We start from the raw sequence: 16,268 nt of genomic DNA, 5'->3' as shown, positions 1-16,268 counted from the left end.
TTTGAGTGTATCTGGTTAGATGTGGAGGTCCTTGATTCACTTGGATTTAAGCTTTGTACAGGGAGATAAGAATGGATCAATTTGCATTCTTCTACATGCTGACCTCCAGTTGAACAAGCACCATTTGTTGAAAATGCTACCTTTTCCCACGATATGGTTTTAGCTCCTTTGTGAAAGACCAAGTGATCATAGGTGTGCGAGTTCATTTCTGGGTCTTCAATTCTGTTCCATTGATCTACCTGCCTCTCTCTGTACAAATACCATACAGTAGTTATCACTATTGCTCTATAACACAGGTTGAGGTCAGGGAGGGTGACTCCCCAAGAAGTTCTTAAATTTTTGAAGATAGTTTTCCCTATCTTGGGTTTTTTGTTATTCCAAATGTATTTGCAAATTGCTATTTCTAACTCTATGAAAACTGAGTTGGATTTATGATGGGGATTGCCTTGAATTATGATGGAGATTGCTTTGTCAAAATGGACATTTTTACTATATTAATCCTGCAGATCCATTTACAAGGGAGGTCTTTCCATCTTCTGAGATCTTCAAATTCTTAAGAGACAAATTTCTTGTTATACAGATTTTTCACTTCCTTGGTTAGAGTCACACTGAGGTATTTTATTTTATTTGTACTATTGTAAAGATTGCCATTTCCCTAATTTCTTTCTTAGCCTGTTTATCCTTTGAGTGGAGGAAGGCTCATTGTTTTGAGTTAAATTTCTATCCAGCCCCTTTGCTGAAGTTATCAGGCTTAGTAGTTTTCTGATGGAACTTTTTGGGACACCTTAAATGTACTATCACATGATCAGCAAATAGTGACATTTTGACTTCTTTCTTTCCAATTTGTATCACATTGACCTAATTTTGTTGTGTGACTGGTCTGGTTAGATTTTGAGTACAATATTCAATAAGTAGGAAGAGAATGGGCAGCCTAGTCTAGTCTCTGATTTTAATGAGATTACTTCAATTTTTCTCCATTTAGTTTGATGTTGGCTACTGATTTGCTGTATATTGCTTTTACTATGTTTACTTTTGGGCCTTGAATTCCTTATCTTCCCAAGACTTTTAACTTTGTCAAATCATTCTTCAGCATCTAATGAGTTGATTGTGTGTGTGTGTGTGTGTGTGTGTGTGTGTGTGTGTGTGTGTGTGTGTTTTAGTTTGTTTTCATAATGGATTACGTTGAGGGGTTTCTGCATATGGAACCCTCCCTACACCCCTGGGATGAAGCCTATTTAATCATAATGGATGAACCTGTTGATGTGTTCTGGGATTCGGTTTGTGGGAATTTTATTGAGTATTTTTGCATTGATATTCTTTAGGGAAATTGGTCCGAAGTTCTCTTTTTTGATGGGTCTTTGTGTGGTTTAGCCATAAGCATATAATTGTAGCTAAATGGAAGGAATTGGGTAGTGTTCCTTCTGTTTCTGTTTGTGAAATAATTTGGATAGTATTGGTATGAGGTCCTCTATGAAAGTCTGATAGAATTCTGCACTAAACCAATCTGATCCTGGGCTTGTTTTGGTTAGGAGAATATCATAACTGCTTCTATTTCTTTAGGAGTTATGGGATTGTTTAGATTATTATCTGATCCTGATTTTAACATTGGTACTTTGTATCTGTCTAGAAAAATGTCCATTTCAACCAGATGATCCAGTTTTTTTTAAATATAGACTTTCATAGTAGAATTTGATGGTTTTTTGAATTTTCTCAGATTCTGTTGTTATGTCTCCCTTTTCATTTCTGATTTTTTAAATTTGTATATGCTCTCTGTGCCCTCTGGCTACCCTGGCTAAAGGTTTATCTATCTTGTCGATTTTCTTAAAGAACCATCTCCTCGTTTTGTTGATTCTTTGTATAGTTCTTTTTGTTTCTACTTGGTTGATTTCAATCCTAAGTTTGATTACTTCACGCCTTCTACTTCTCTTGGGTTTATTTGCTTCTTTTTGTTCTACAGCTTTTCAGTATGCTGTCAAGCTGCTAATGTATCCTCTCTCCAGTTTTTTTTTTTTTTTTGAGGCACTCAGTGCTATGAGTTTTTGTTGTAGTATTGCAGTCATTATATCCCATAAGTTTCTGTATGTTGTATGGAAACTCATTGTCATTATATTCTACAAAATCTTTAATTTTTTTCTTTCCTTATTCCTTGACCAAGTTATCATTGAGTAGAGCATTGTTCAACCTCCATGTGTATGTGGGCTTTCTCTAATTTTTGTTGTTATTGACCAGCCTTAATCTGTGGTGATCTAATAGGATGCATGGAATTATTTTAATCTTCTTGTATCTGTTGAGGCCTGTTTTGTGCCTGATTATATTGTCAATTTTGGAGACGCTACCATGAGGTGATGACAAAAGGTATATTCTTTGGTTTTAGGATGAAATGTTCTCTAAATATCTGTTAAATCCATTGGGTTCATAACTTTTGTTAGTTTCTCTATGTCTCTGTTTAGTTTCTGTTTCCATGTCCTGTCCATTGATGAGATTGGGGTGTTGAAATCTCCCACTATTGAGGGAGGTGTGAGGTGCAATGTGTGCTTTGAGTTTTAGTAAGGTTTCTTTTACGAATGTAGGTGCCCTTTCATTTGCAGCATAGATATTCAGGATTGAGAGTTCAATTTGATGGATTTTTCCTTTGATGAATATGAAGTGTCCTTCCTTATCTTTATTGAGAACTCTGGTTGATAGTTGATTTTATTCAATATTAGAATGGCTAATTCAACTTGTTTCTTGGAACCATTTGCTTTGAAAATTGTTTTCGAGTCTTTTACTGTGAGGTAGTGTGTTTCTTTGTCACTGAGATGTGTTTTCTGTATGCAGCAAAATGCTGGGTCCTCTTTAGGTATCCTGTCTGTTAGTCTACATCTTTTTATTAGGGAATTGAGTCCATTGATATTAAGGAGCAGTGATTGTTGCTTCCTTTTATTTTTGTTGTTACATGTACATTTTTATTTCTGTTTCTCTCTTCTTTTGGGTTCATTGCAAGATGATTAGTTTCTTGCTTTTTCTAGAGTGTATTATGATCCTTTGTAGGGCTGGGTTTGTAGAAAAATATTGTGTAAATTTTGTTTTATCATAGAATATCTTGGTTTCTCCATCTATGTTAATTGAGAGTTTTGCTGGATAGAGTAGCCTGGGCTGGCATTTGTGTTCTCTTAGGGTCTGTATGACATCTTCTGGCTTTCATAGTCTCTGTTGAGGAGTCTGGTATGATTCTAATAAGTCTTCCGTTATATGTTACTTGACCTTTTCCCTTTACTGCTTTTAATATTCTTTCTTTGTTTTGTGCATTTGGTTTTTTGATTATTATGTGATGGGAGAATTTCTTTTCTGATCCAATCTATTTAAAGTTATGTAAGCTTCTTATATGATTATGGACGTTTCTCTCTTTAGATTAGGGAAGTTTTCTTCTGTAATTTCATTGAAGATATTTACTGGCCCTTTAAATTGGGAATCTTCACCCCCTTCTATTCCTATTATTCTTAGGTTTGATCTTCCCACTGTGTCCTGAATTTCTTTGTCTGGGTTAGGAATTTTTTTGTGTTTTACATTTTCTTTGACTGCTGTGTCAATGGGCTCTATGCTATCTTCTGCCTTTGATATTCTCTCTTCTATCTCTTGTATTCTGTTGTTGATGCTTGCGTCTATGACTCCTGATCTCTTTTCTAGGGTTTCTATCTCCATTGGTGTCTCCCTTTGGAATTTCTTTATTGTTTCTATTTCTATTTTTAAATCCTTGTTTGTTTGTGATTTCCCATAATTCTTTAAGGGATTTTTGTGTTTCCTCTTTAAGGACTTTTACCTGTTTACCTGTGTTTCTTTAAGGGAGTTATGCATGTTCTTCTTAACATCCTCTATCATTATCATGAATTGATTTTAAATCCAAGTCTTGGTTTGTCCAGTTTGTTTGGATAGCTATAATTTTCTTTGGTGGGAGAACTTGGCCCTGATGATGCCAAGTAGTCTTGGTTTCCTTTGCTTTGCTTCCTGTGCTTGCCTCTCGCCATCAGGTTGTCTCTGGTGCTGGCTTGTCTTGCTGTCTCTAACAGTGGTTTTACCCTCCTGTAAGCCTGTAGGTCAGCACTCCTGTAGAGCTGATTTTTTTTACAGCCAGATCTGAGTACCGAGAGCTGTGGGGCTAGACCATCTCAGGGCACAGGCCAAAACCAGAAGGGTCCTGTCCTAGACTCCTCCTGGCTTTGTGTTTCCTGAGGCCTCCAGGATTGCTTAGAACAGAAGAGTTTGTCTTACCTGTGCTCTCAGCTGTGTCAGTGCTCCTGGTTACTGGCTTTTAGCTCTGGATGCAGGCAGAAGCTTGAAGAGTCCTGCCCCTGACTGCTCCTAGCTTCCTGTGTGGAGATGGCACTAGGCAGGTTCTTCTGAGACCAGGAATGTGAGCAGAAGTGGAGGTCTCCTCTGAGTTCTTAGGAATATCTGCACTTCTGAGAGTCCAGCTCTCTCACAATGGGATTTGGGTACAGAGAGCTGTGGGACAGGTTCATCTCCTGAAGGGTCCTGTCCCAGACTGCTCCTGGATTTGTGTGTCATTAGACCTGCAAGCGGGTTGCTTGGAGCAGAATAGTTGGTCTCTGCTTTCAAGTGTGTCAGAGCTCCTGGCGACTGGTTTTAAGTTCATAATCTGATTTTCTTAAATGTTTTGTAATAGTTTCATATTTTCTCACTATAAAAAACAAATAAACTTTAAATTCATGTCTCAACATATACAACACCTGAACTATTCATAGTTTCATTGGCCATGATTTTTAAATTTTATACATATTGCATATTTAAGAGAACATTGTCATTGTCATATGCACGTATTTACAGATACATATGTATACATATAGCCATCAAAATATATTTTTAAAGAAGTCTAGATTTAACCACAGTACTTAAAAATGTATATCTGTCTTGAATTATTCTCTAGTTTTACTTACATATACTGATAACAGTATCTTATCTTAAATCTTGTACTTTTCTTGGCAGAAAGAATATTTGTGAGTTCTTTTGCAGACATTTTTGCATAAGTATAAAGTCTCAGTGAAGTAACTAGGTGAACAAAACCATAATCAAATGAATAATTTTAGGTGTGTGGGTGTGGGGGGATAAACTCAAATTCCTCCAACCTCTGTTTCTCAAATGCTGGATGCACAGATGTAACTAGTGTTTCTTCTTTATCTCTTCTGTGAATATACCTAAGTGCATTCAGTAATAATTCTATTTGATCAGCACTTCTGAAAACGTAACTTTTCATTTTTAATGCCACTATATAGCACTTTAGTAAACAAACTTAAAGTTACATTTTTTTCGATGCAATAAGCAAGAGGTTTAATGATCCAGTGTACTGGGGTGGCCCTGTAATGGAGACAGAGGTGACCTCGAAGAACAAAGGCACACACTCTTTAAACTTTTTCAGGTTTAGGTTACAACATGAGTTGGCTATTTCTCATTGGCGGGGCTTATTACCTTTCGATTTCATTGGTGGCTGCCTATTGTCACACTTATATCTTTAGGAATGCACGGCTAGGCATGACTTTGAAAGGGTTAATGTTAACTTAGCTTTTATTGAATGTCACTATTATTGACAATGTTATTATAGAAAAAGCTTGTTCATATTATATCTCTAGGAACATTTCAAAATTTAGGTGAATGAAATCTACACAAATTGATGATAAAATAGTAATTTCCATTATTAAACTGGGAACTAAGCTTGGCGATGTGGTACAGTGGATGAAGGTGGTTGCTGCCAGCCTGATAAATTCAGGAGTTATAAAAAAAGAATATATTTCTGTAAATTGTCCTCTGAAATCCACCCTTGCACACAACATACATACATAAACACAAAAACACACTCACTCATAACCAAAGACAGGGAGAGAGAGAGAGAGAGAGAGAGAGAGAGAGAGAGAGAGCGAGCCAGAAACAGCGTGGTAGAGAGGAAACAGAGATAGAGAAGAGTGAGCACTGGGCAAGAAATGTAATAAGATGGAATAAAATATTGAATAAATTGACTTATTTCATAATTTGTGTACAAAGCTTCATGATCCTTGCTAGGATTTCAGAATGTGTTCTTCATATTCTGTGAACATTTTTGGTTAGTCATCATCTCTTGACACTCAGAAAATTGCTATAATCTGGAGATTCACATTGCCAACAAAGTACCACTGTCTCATAGATACATATCTCCAGATGACCAGAAATAATTAATATAAATTCAAACACTAATAGTGAGGTAAACTTTCTTTTTTGTTATTCATACATTTTTTTAAATTTCCCTTCCTGTACTTCCCCACCCTCATGTACTTTCAACAATCTCTACCTCTCAAGTAGAGCCCAGCAGTTGAGGTGAACTTATGGCAAGTCACTATGTAACTGGTACCATGCTGTGTTTTATGACCATTATATTATTAACTCTTCTAAATGCCATTGTGAAATATTTGGCATTATGATTTTTTACTCTATAAGTAAAGTAATTCTGTTTGAAAGGCTTGTTTGAGCAAATCCTACATTGAGAAAAGACCCATTATTTTATCCCCAAATCCTTGTTTTTTTACTACACACTGCACTTCAATTCTTCTCAAAGACTCAACAACACTTTGATCTCCTTAATATATTAGCAGTGAAGATGTCTGTTTGGGATCTATTGACCTATGAATTGATTTAGAGGAAATCCCATATATGGTGTCTTCTTAATTGGATTTATAGCTAATTTTACCTATATAATATATTCTGCATAGGCCATAACTTCCATAGGAAAAGTCTCAACCCTCATACTCAGGAATCTCTAAGATTCAAGTCCACACTAATACATGAATGTGCTCTGTTGTAATCATTATCCTTATTCATGCTAGATGCCCACAACTGGTCTATACAGACCTCTTTCTGGTTAAGTCAACTGAAACAGATTATTAAATAGACACTTGTTCTTTGCTGACAGCTACAATAAAGAGTGTTGTTTGATCAGTGGAGACACTTTATAGAGCATGAGCTTTGTAGTATTGTTCTTCATTGCATACATTACTATTACTCCCTTTCTTACATTTCTACTCTCTGATGAACATTTCCTTTTAAATGTATACATCATTTTTTCCATATTTCACTTCAGATAATTTGAGCAATTATGTCTTTTGTCTTTTGGTTCATCCGTATATCAAAGATTCCAACAGTATAGAAATTCACATCATATCAAGTCCTAGAATATGGATTTTTAAAGGAACATAGTAATTCAGATGAATTACTATAGCATATATTAAAAATTAATAAACTCTGTATTGCTTTTGAGTTGCAACAAAATTTTGCTTTGGATATTCATGGGGTTCGAATGTTAACTTTTCTACATATTACTTTGTGTATCTCTATACAAAGCTCTTCAATGATTTTTGTCTTCCTGATTTTGACCTTGAATAATTTATGTCTGTTATCTTCTTTCATAATGCTAAACATATTTATAATCAGTAATAAAATATTGGTCATTCATTAATCTGATTATCGCTCCAAGCACAGGGTCTGAGCCTATCTTGCTTATCTTGCTTATGAAAATATTTTCATGCTTCCTAGCAAAGTGGTTGGTTCTAAATATTATGTATTAGAAACTTCTAAATGAATACTTGTTCCAGGTATATGATCACACTGTAAATGCTGAAATTCCTCTGTTTACTGGGGAAAGTAAAACTATTTTTGTTTTGGTGTCCCTCAACCCTAACAAACATCCCTAATCCAAGAGCTTCCTGTTTATTGTAAACAGGATTAAATAAAGACATCTATAGGTTAAGAGTTAAACCAAACATCCAGTTGAAAGGGAGTAGGGGATGGACATGGAGAAATAGAGAGGAAGACAGAAGGAAAAGTGGAGAGACACAGGGGAAGTAGAAGAAGGGAGGGATATTAAGTTTGAAGGATTTTTTTGTTTTGTTTTGTTTTTTTTGTTTTTTTTTTTTGATGAATTGAAGAACTTTGTCTTTTTTCTGGGACATCTGCTGAGGAGAAAGGTCAGCCTTGTGCTTTGTCTCTCTGTTCCACCCGGTTTTCACCCTACCATCTGGCTCCAGAGTCCTTATTAGTAAAATAGAATGTTTAAGATTTTGATAAAAATACAGAAAATCCAGGACTCAATGAGAAGATCAAACCTAAGGATAATAGGTATAGAAGAGAGTGAAGACTCCCAGCTCAAAGGACCAGTAAATATCTTCAACAAAATCATAGAAGAAAACTTCCCTAACCTAAAAAAAGAGATACCCATAGACATACAGGAAGCCTACAGAACTCCAAATAGATTGGACCAGAAAAGAAACACCTCCCGTCACATAATTGTCAAAACACCAAACGCACAAAATAAAGAAAGAATATTAAAAGCAGTAAGGGAAAAAGGTCAAGTAACATATAAAGGGAGACCTATCAGAATCACACCAGACTTCTCGCCAGAAACTATGAAGGCCAGAAGATCCTGGACTGATGTTATACAGACCCTAAGAGAACACAAATGCCAGCCCAGATTACTGTATCCAGCAAAACTCTCAATTAACATTGATGGAGAAACCAAGATATTCCATGACAAAACCAAATTTACACAATATCTTTCTACAAATCCAGCACTACAAAGGATAATAAATGATAAAGCCCAACATAAGGAGGCAAGCTATACCCTAGAAGAAGCAAGAAACTAATCGTCTTGGCAACAAAACAAAGAGAATGAAAGCACACAAACATAACCTCACATCAAATATGAATATAACGGGAAGCAATAATCACTATTCCTTAATATCTCTCAATATCAATGGCCTCAACTCCCCAATAAAAAGACATAGATTAACAAACTGGATACGCAACGAGGACCCTGCATTCTGCTGCCTACAGGAAACACACCTCAGAGACAAATACAGACATTACCTCAGAGTGAAAGGCTGGAAAACAACTTTCCAAGCAAATGGTCAGAAGAAGCAAGCTGGAGTAGCCATTCTAATATCAAATAAAATCAATTTCCAACTAAAAGTCATCAAAAAAGATAAGGAAGGACACTTCATATTCATCAAAGGAAAAATCAACCAAGATGAACTCTCAATCCTAAATATCTATGCCCCAAATACAAGGGCACCTACATACGTAAAAGAAACCTTACTAAAGCTCAAAACACACATTGCACCTCACACAATAATAGTGGGAGATTTCAACACCCCACTCTCATCAATGGACAGATCATGGAAACAGAAATTAAACAGTGATGTCGACAGACTAAGAGAAGTCATGAGCCAAATGGACTTAACGGATATTTATAGAACATTCTATCCTAAAGCAAAAGGATATACCTTCTTCTCAGCTCCTCGTGGTACTTTCTCCAAAATTGACCATATAATTGGTCAAAAAACGGGCCTCAACAGGTACAGAAAGATAGAAATAATCCCATGCGTGCTATCGGACCACCACGGCCTAAAACTGGTCTTCAATAACAATAAGGGAAGAATGCCCACATATACGTGGAAATTGAACAATGCTCTACTCAATGATAACCTGGTCAAGGAAGAAATAAAGAAAGAAATTAAAAACTTTTTAGAATTTAATGAAAATGAAGACACAACATACTCAAACTTATGGGACACAATGAAAGCTGTGCTAAGAGGAAAACTCATAGCGCTGAGTGCCTGCAGAAAGAAACAGGAAAGAGCATATGTCAGCAGCTTGACAGCACACCTAAAAGCTCTAGAACAAAAAGAAGCAAATACACCCAGGAGGAGTAGAAGGCAGGAAATAATAAAACTCAGAGCTGAAATCAACCAAGTAGAAACAAAAAGGACCATAGAAAGAATCAACAGAACCAAAAGTTGGTTCTTTGAGAAAATCAACAAGATAGATAAACCCTTAGCCAGACTAACGAGAGGACACAGAGAGTGTGTCCAAATTAACAAAATCAGAAATGAAAAGGGAGACATAACTACAGATTCGGAGGAAATTCAAAAAATCATCAGATCTTACTATAAAAACCTATATTCAACAAAATTTGAAAATCTTCAGGAAATGGACAATTTCCTAGACAGATACCAGGTATCGAAGTTAAATCAGGAACAGATAAACCAGTTAAACAACCCCATAACTCCTAAGGAAATAGAAGCAGTCATTAAAGGTCTCCCAACCAAAAAGAGCCCAGGTCCAGACGGGTTTAGTGCAGAATTCTATCAAACCTTCATAGAAGACCTCATACCAATATTATCCAAACTATTCCACAAAATTGAAACAGATGGAGCCCTACCGAATTCCTTCTACGAAGCCACAATTACTCTTATACCTAAACCACACAAAGACACAACAAAGAAAGAGAACTTCAGACCAATTTCCCTTATGAATATCGACGCAAAAATACTCAATAAAATTCTGGCAAACCGAATTCAAGAGCACATCAAAACAATCATCCACCATGATCAAGTAGGCTTCATCCCAGGCATGCAGGGATGGTTTAATATACGGAAAACCATCAACGTGATCCATTATATAAACAAACTGAAAGAACAAAACCACATGATCATTTCATTAGATGCTGAGAAAGCATTTGACAAAATTCAACACCCCTTCATGATAAAAGTCCTGGAAAGAATAGGAATTCAAGGCCCATACCTAAACATAGTAAAAGCCATATACAGCAAACCAGTTGCTAACATTAAACTAAATGGAGAGAAACTTGAAGCAATCCCACTAAAATCAGGGACAAGACAAGGCTGCCCACTCTCTCCCTACTTATTCAATATAGTTCTTGAAGTTCTAGCCAGAGCAATCAGACAACAAAAGGATGTCAAGGGGATACATATCGGAAAAGAAGAAGTCAAAATGTCACTATTTGCTGATGATATGATAGTATATTTAAGTGATCCCAAAAGTTCCACCAGAGAACTACTAAAGCTGATAAACAACTTCAGCAAAGTGGCTGGGTATAAAATTAACTCAAATAAATCAGTTGCCTTCCTCTATACAAAAGAGAAACAAGCCGAGAAAGAAATTAGGGAAACGACACCCTTCATAATAGACCCAAATAATATAAAGTAACTCGGTGTGACTTTAACCAAGCAAGTAAAAGATCTGTACAATAAGAACTTCAAGACACTGAGGAAAGAAATTGAAGAAGACCTCAGAAGATGGAAAGATCTCCCATGCTCATGGATTGGCAGGATTAATATGGTAAAAATGGCCATTTTACCAAAAGCAATCTACAGATTCAATGCAATCCCCATCAAAATACCAATCCAATTCTTCAAAGAGTTAGACAGAACAATTTGCAAATTCATCTGGAATAACAAAAAACCCAGGATAGCTAAAGCTATCCTCAACAATAAAAGGACTTCAGGGGGAATCACTATCCCTGAACTCAAGCAGTATTACAGAGCAATAGTGATAAAAACTGCATGGTATTGGTACAGAGACAGACAGATAGACCAATGGAATAGAATTGAAGACCCAGAAATGAACCCACACACCTATGGTCACTTGATTTTTGACAAAGGAGCCAAAACCATCCAATGGAAAAAAGATAGCATTTTCAGCAAATGGTGCTGGTTCAACTGGAGGGCAACATGTAGAAGAATGCAGATCGATCCATGCTTATCACCCTGTACAAAGCTTAAGTCCAAGTGGATCAAGGACCTCCACATCAAACCAGACACACTCAAACTAATAGAAGAAAAACTAGGGAAGCATCTGGAACACATGGGCACTGGAAAAAATTTCCTGAACAAAACACCAATGGCTTATGCTCTAAGATCAAGAATTGACAAATGGGATCTCATAAAACTGCAAAGCTTCTGTAAGGCAAAGGACACTGTGGTTAGGACAAAACGGCAACCAACAGATTGGGAAAAGATCTTTACCAATCCTACAACAGATAGAGGCCTTATTTCCAAAATATACAAAGAACTCAAGAAGTTAGACCGCAGGGAAACAAATAACCCTATTAAAAAATGGGGTTCAGAGCTAAACAAAGAATTCACAGCTGAGGAATGCCGAATGGCTGAGAAACACCTAAAGAAATGTTCAACATCTTTAGTCATAAGGGAAATGCAAATCAAAACAACCCTGAGATTTCACCTCACACCAGTGCGATTGGCTAAGATCAAAAACTCAGGTGACAGCAGATGCTGGCGAGGATGTGGAGAAAGAGGAACACTCCTCCATTGTTGGTGGGATTGCAGACTGGTAAAACCATTCTGGAAATCAGTCTGGAGGTTCCTCAGAAAATTGGACATTGAACTGCCTGAGGATCCAGCTATACCTCTCTTGGGCATATACCCAAAAGATGCCTCAACATATAAAAGAGACACGTGCTCCACTATGTTCATCTCAGCCTTATTTATAATAGCCAGAAACTGGAAAGAACCCAGATCCCCTTCAACAGAGGAATGGATACAGAAAATGTGGTACATCTACACAATGGAATATTACTCAGCTATCAAAAACAACGAGTTTATGAAATTCGTAGGCAAATGGTTGGAACTGGAAAATATCATCCTGAGTGAGCTAACCCAATCACAGAAAGACATACATGGTATGCACTCATTGATAAGTGGCTATTAGCCCAAATGCTTGAATTACCCTAGATCCCTAGAACAAACGAAACTCAAGACGGATGATCAAAATGTGAATGCTTCACTCCTTCTTTAAATGAGGAAAAAGAATACCCTTGGCAGGGAAGGGAGAGGCAAAGATTAAAACAGAGACTGAAGGAACACCCATTCAGAGCCTGCCCCACATGTGGCCCATACATATACAGCCACCCAATTAGACAAGATGGATGAAGCAAAGAAGTGCAGACCGACAGGAGCCGGATGTAGATCGCTCCTGAGAGACACAGCCAGAATACAGCAAATATAGAGGCGAATGCCAGCAGCAAACCACTGAACTGAGAATAGGTCCCCTATTGAAGGAATCAGAGAAAGAACTGGAAGAGCTTGAAGGGGCTCGAGACCCCAAAAGTACAACAATGCCAAGCAACCAGAGCTTCCAGGGACTAAGCCACTACCTAAAGACTATACATGGACTGACCCTGGACTCTGACCCCATAGGTAGCAATGAATATCCTAGTAAGAGCACCAGTGGAAGGGGAAGCCCTGGGTCCTGCTAAGACTGAACCCCCAGTGAACTAGTCTATGGGGGGAGGGCGGCAATGGGGGGAGGGTTGGGAGGGGAACACCCATAAGGAAGGGGAGGGGGGAGGGGGGTGTTTGCCCGGAAACCGGGAAAGGGAATAACACTCGAAATGTATATAAGAAATACTCAAGTTAATAAAAAAAAAAAAAGATTTTGATAAAAAGCAGCAAATACTTAAACTATGTCAAAATACAGAAATTGATGGATAAAATGCTTTAGAATATTTATATTTTATTAATTCTACATAATCGTATAGTATGGTTTGATTCTGAAGTTTTATTACAGGTTAATTGTTTGAATGCTTATTCTCTAGCTAATGGTATTGTTTTAGAAAGCTCTAAAAACTTTGGAAATGGAACATCTGAAGTAAAATGGTCACGAGGCAGGGATTTGATGCTAGACCCTAGCCTATAGGCATAGCTTTGTTGTTATCTCCTAGTCTTCAGGTATATAACAGTCTTCTTCTACTGTCTCTTACACACCATGACAGAAATGCATGAAGGGTAAGCAAGCCCGAAAGTTATTTTGGCAAGGTATTTTATCACACCAATGCAAATACAATTCCTAGAGTTCAAAATATTGTCACTTCCATAGTAAGCACAGATGTATTTAATCAAGAATTATGTAAAATCGAACAAAATAAAAGAAGGTCCAGTTTTGTACAAGTTCTAACACTCATTTAATTACATTTATTTTAAAATTCTAGAATAAATAAATTACATTTATTTTTAAATTACATATTATAGGTTCTGAATACTTTTAGTCTTTACATAATTTACCTGTTTATTGTAATATATATATATACATATATATATATATATCTTTGTTATTCCTCCCCCCTCCAACTTCCATTAGCCTTGTGTTTCATTCTTAATATCCTTCTTCCCTCTACCTCACTCCAAGAGAGTCTTCCCTTCTGCTTCAAATATACATAATTTATATAATTTTTGTTCCCTTTCTTACATTTCTACTCTCTAATGCATGGTCTTTTAATATGTAAAACATTGTTTCCATTTATCATTTCATATATTTTTAGCAATTCTAGTTGTTGCTATTGGTTCATTCATATAACAAAAGATTCTAACACTGTAGACATAGACATCATATCAAGTCATAGAATATCAGATTTCTAAAGCAATATATATATATGTATATTTCTATGTGTATGATTATATGTGTATATGATAAAAATGAAATCAGTCTCATTATTTCTAGAAATAATATTCAGAACTTCTGTGGTTACTATGTCTATCTATATTGTTTCATATGACATATTAATATATAATCAATAAATATCCTTACATATAGTATAGATTAGCTTTAATAACTAACATTGTATAAGTAATACATAAGTAAATACTGTGTTTACATAGTTAATTCTTACTGGAAATGAGAAGTAAAGAATTGCCTCTTTCTCTCTGTGTGTGTGTGTGTGTGTGTGTGAGAGAGAGAGAGAGAGAGAGAGAGAGAGAGAGAATTAGATGAGGAGAAATAATCAACTCAGGACCACAATCAATACATGGAAATAAAAGAACAACAACTACTACACAGCGATAACAAGAAAACACTAAAAGAATCCATGAAACATGGAGTTGAATCTTCAGGATAATCAATAAGACTGATAAACCCAAATCCAAATTAGCTCAAAGGTATAGAAAATATCCATATTAACAAAATTAGAAATCCAATTAGAAATTAGAAATACATGAACATACAAACAGAAATTGACACAATCCAGAGAATCATAGGGACATGCTTTAAAAACCTTCACTCTACCAAATTGTAAAATCTTTTTTCAAAAATTGATAATTGTCTGGTAGTAACAATTTAACAAAGTTAAATGAAGACCTGATAAGAAATTTAAACATAAATAGATAGACCATAGTAAAACAGAAGTAGTCATATCATTAGAAGACTTCCAGCTGAAAAAAATCCCAGGGCCAGTATACTGTAGGGTAAAATTCTACTGGACCTTGAAAGAACAGTTAATGCAAATGCTCTTCAAATTATTCCACAAAATAGAAGCAGAATGAACATTGATCATTTCCTACCTGAGGCCACAGTTATCCTGATACTCACCGTACATAAAAGAACATAGATTACAAAATCATTTATTTATTTATTTATTTATTTATTTATTTATTTATTTATTTATTTGCTTGCTTGTTTGTTTGTTAACAACCCATATGCTGTCATTCCTTCCCAGGACTCCTCTCATAGATTACTTCCCACCTATTCTACTTTTCCTCTGAATGGGTACCCCTGGGTAACCCATCACCTTGGCACATCAAGTCTGTGCAGGATTAGCTATAGACTCTTCCAATGAAGTCAGACATGGGCATGGCAGCCCAATAGGGGAGCAAATTCCACAGAGAGTCTATAGCTTTACTATAAAAGATGCATGGGCTGACAAAGAAATTATGAAATAAACACCCTTCACAATAGCCACAAAAATATAAAATATCTTGGTATAACTCAGACCAAGCATGTGAAAGATCTATATGACAAGAACTTCAAATCCCTGAAAGAAAGAATTGAAGAAAATCTCAGAAGATGAAGATCTCCAATGCTCATGGATCAGTAGAATTAACATAGTGAAATGGCCATGTTACCAAAAGCAATCTACAGATTCAATACACTTCCCATGAAAATTCCAACACAATTCTTAACAAACCTTGAAAGAGCAATTTTCAGCTTTATATGAATAAACCAAAAACCCAGGATAGATAAAACAATCGAGAACAATAAAATAACTGCTGGATGAGTCATCATCCCTGACGGAAGGCTGTACTCGAAAGCCCCAGATATAAACCCACACAAATATGGGCACTTGATTTTTTTACAAAGAAGCCAAAGTCATACTATGGAAAAAGAAAGTATCTTTAAAAAATGCCTGTCTAGTTAGATGTCTGTATGTAGATGATTGCAAATAGATCCATATTCATCACCCTGCACAAAACTCAAGTCCAAGTGGATCCATGACCTAAACATAAAGTGGATACACTATATCTCATAAAAGAGAAGTGGGAAATAGCCTTGAATGCATTGGTACAGGATACAATTTCCCTGAACAGAGCACCAATGGCTCAGGCTCTGAGATCAATAATTGATAAACGCAACTTAGGAAACTGAAAAGATTCAAAATTTTT

This window comes from Rattus norvegicus, chromosome 14 (genome assembly GCF_021556685.1).
Source record: "Rattus norvegicus strain SHRSP/BbbUtx chromosome 14, alternate assembly SHRSP_T2T, whole genome shotgun sequence".
NCBI lineage: Eukaryota > Metazoa > Chordata > Mammalia > Rodentia > Muridae > Rattus > Rattus norvegicus.
The sequence above is the reverse complement of the archived record's forward strand: the minus strand, read 5'-3'. Positions refer to the sequence as shown.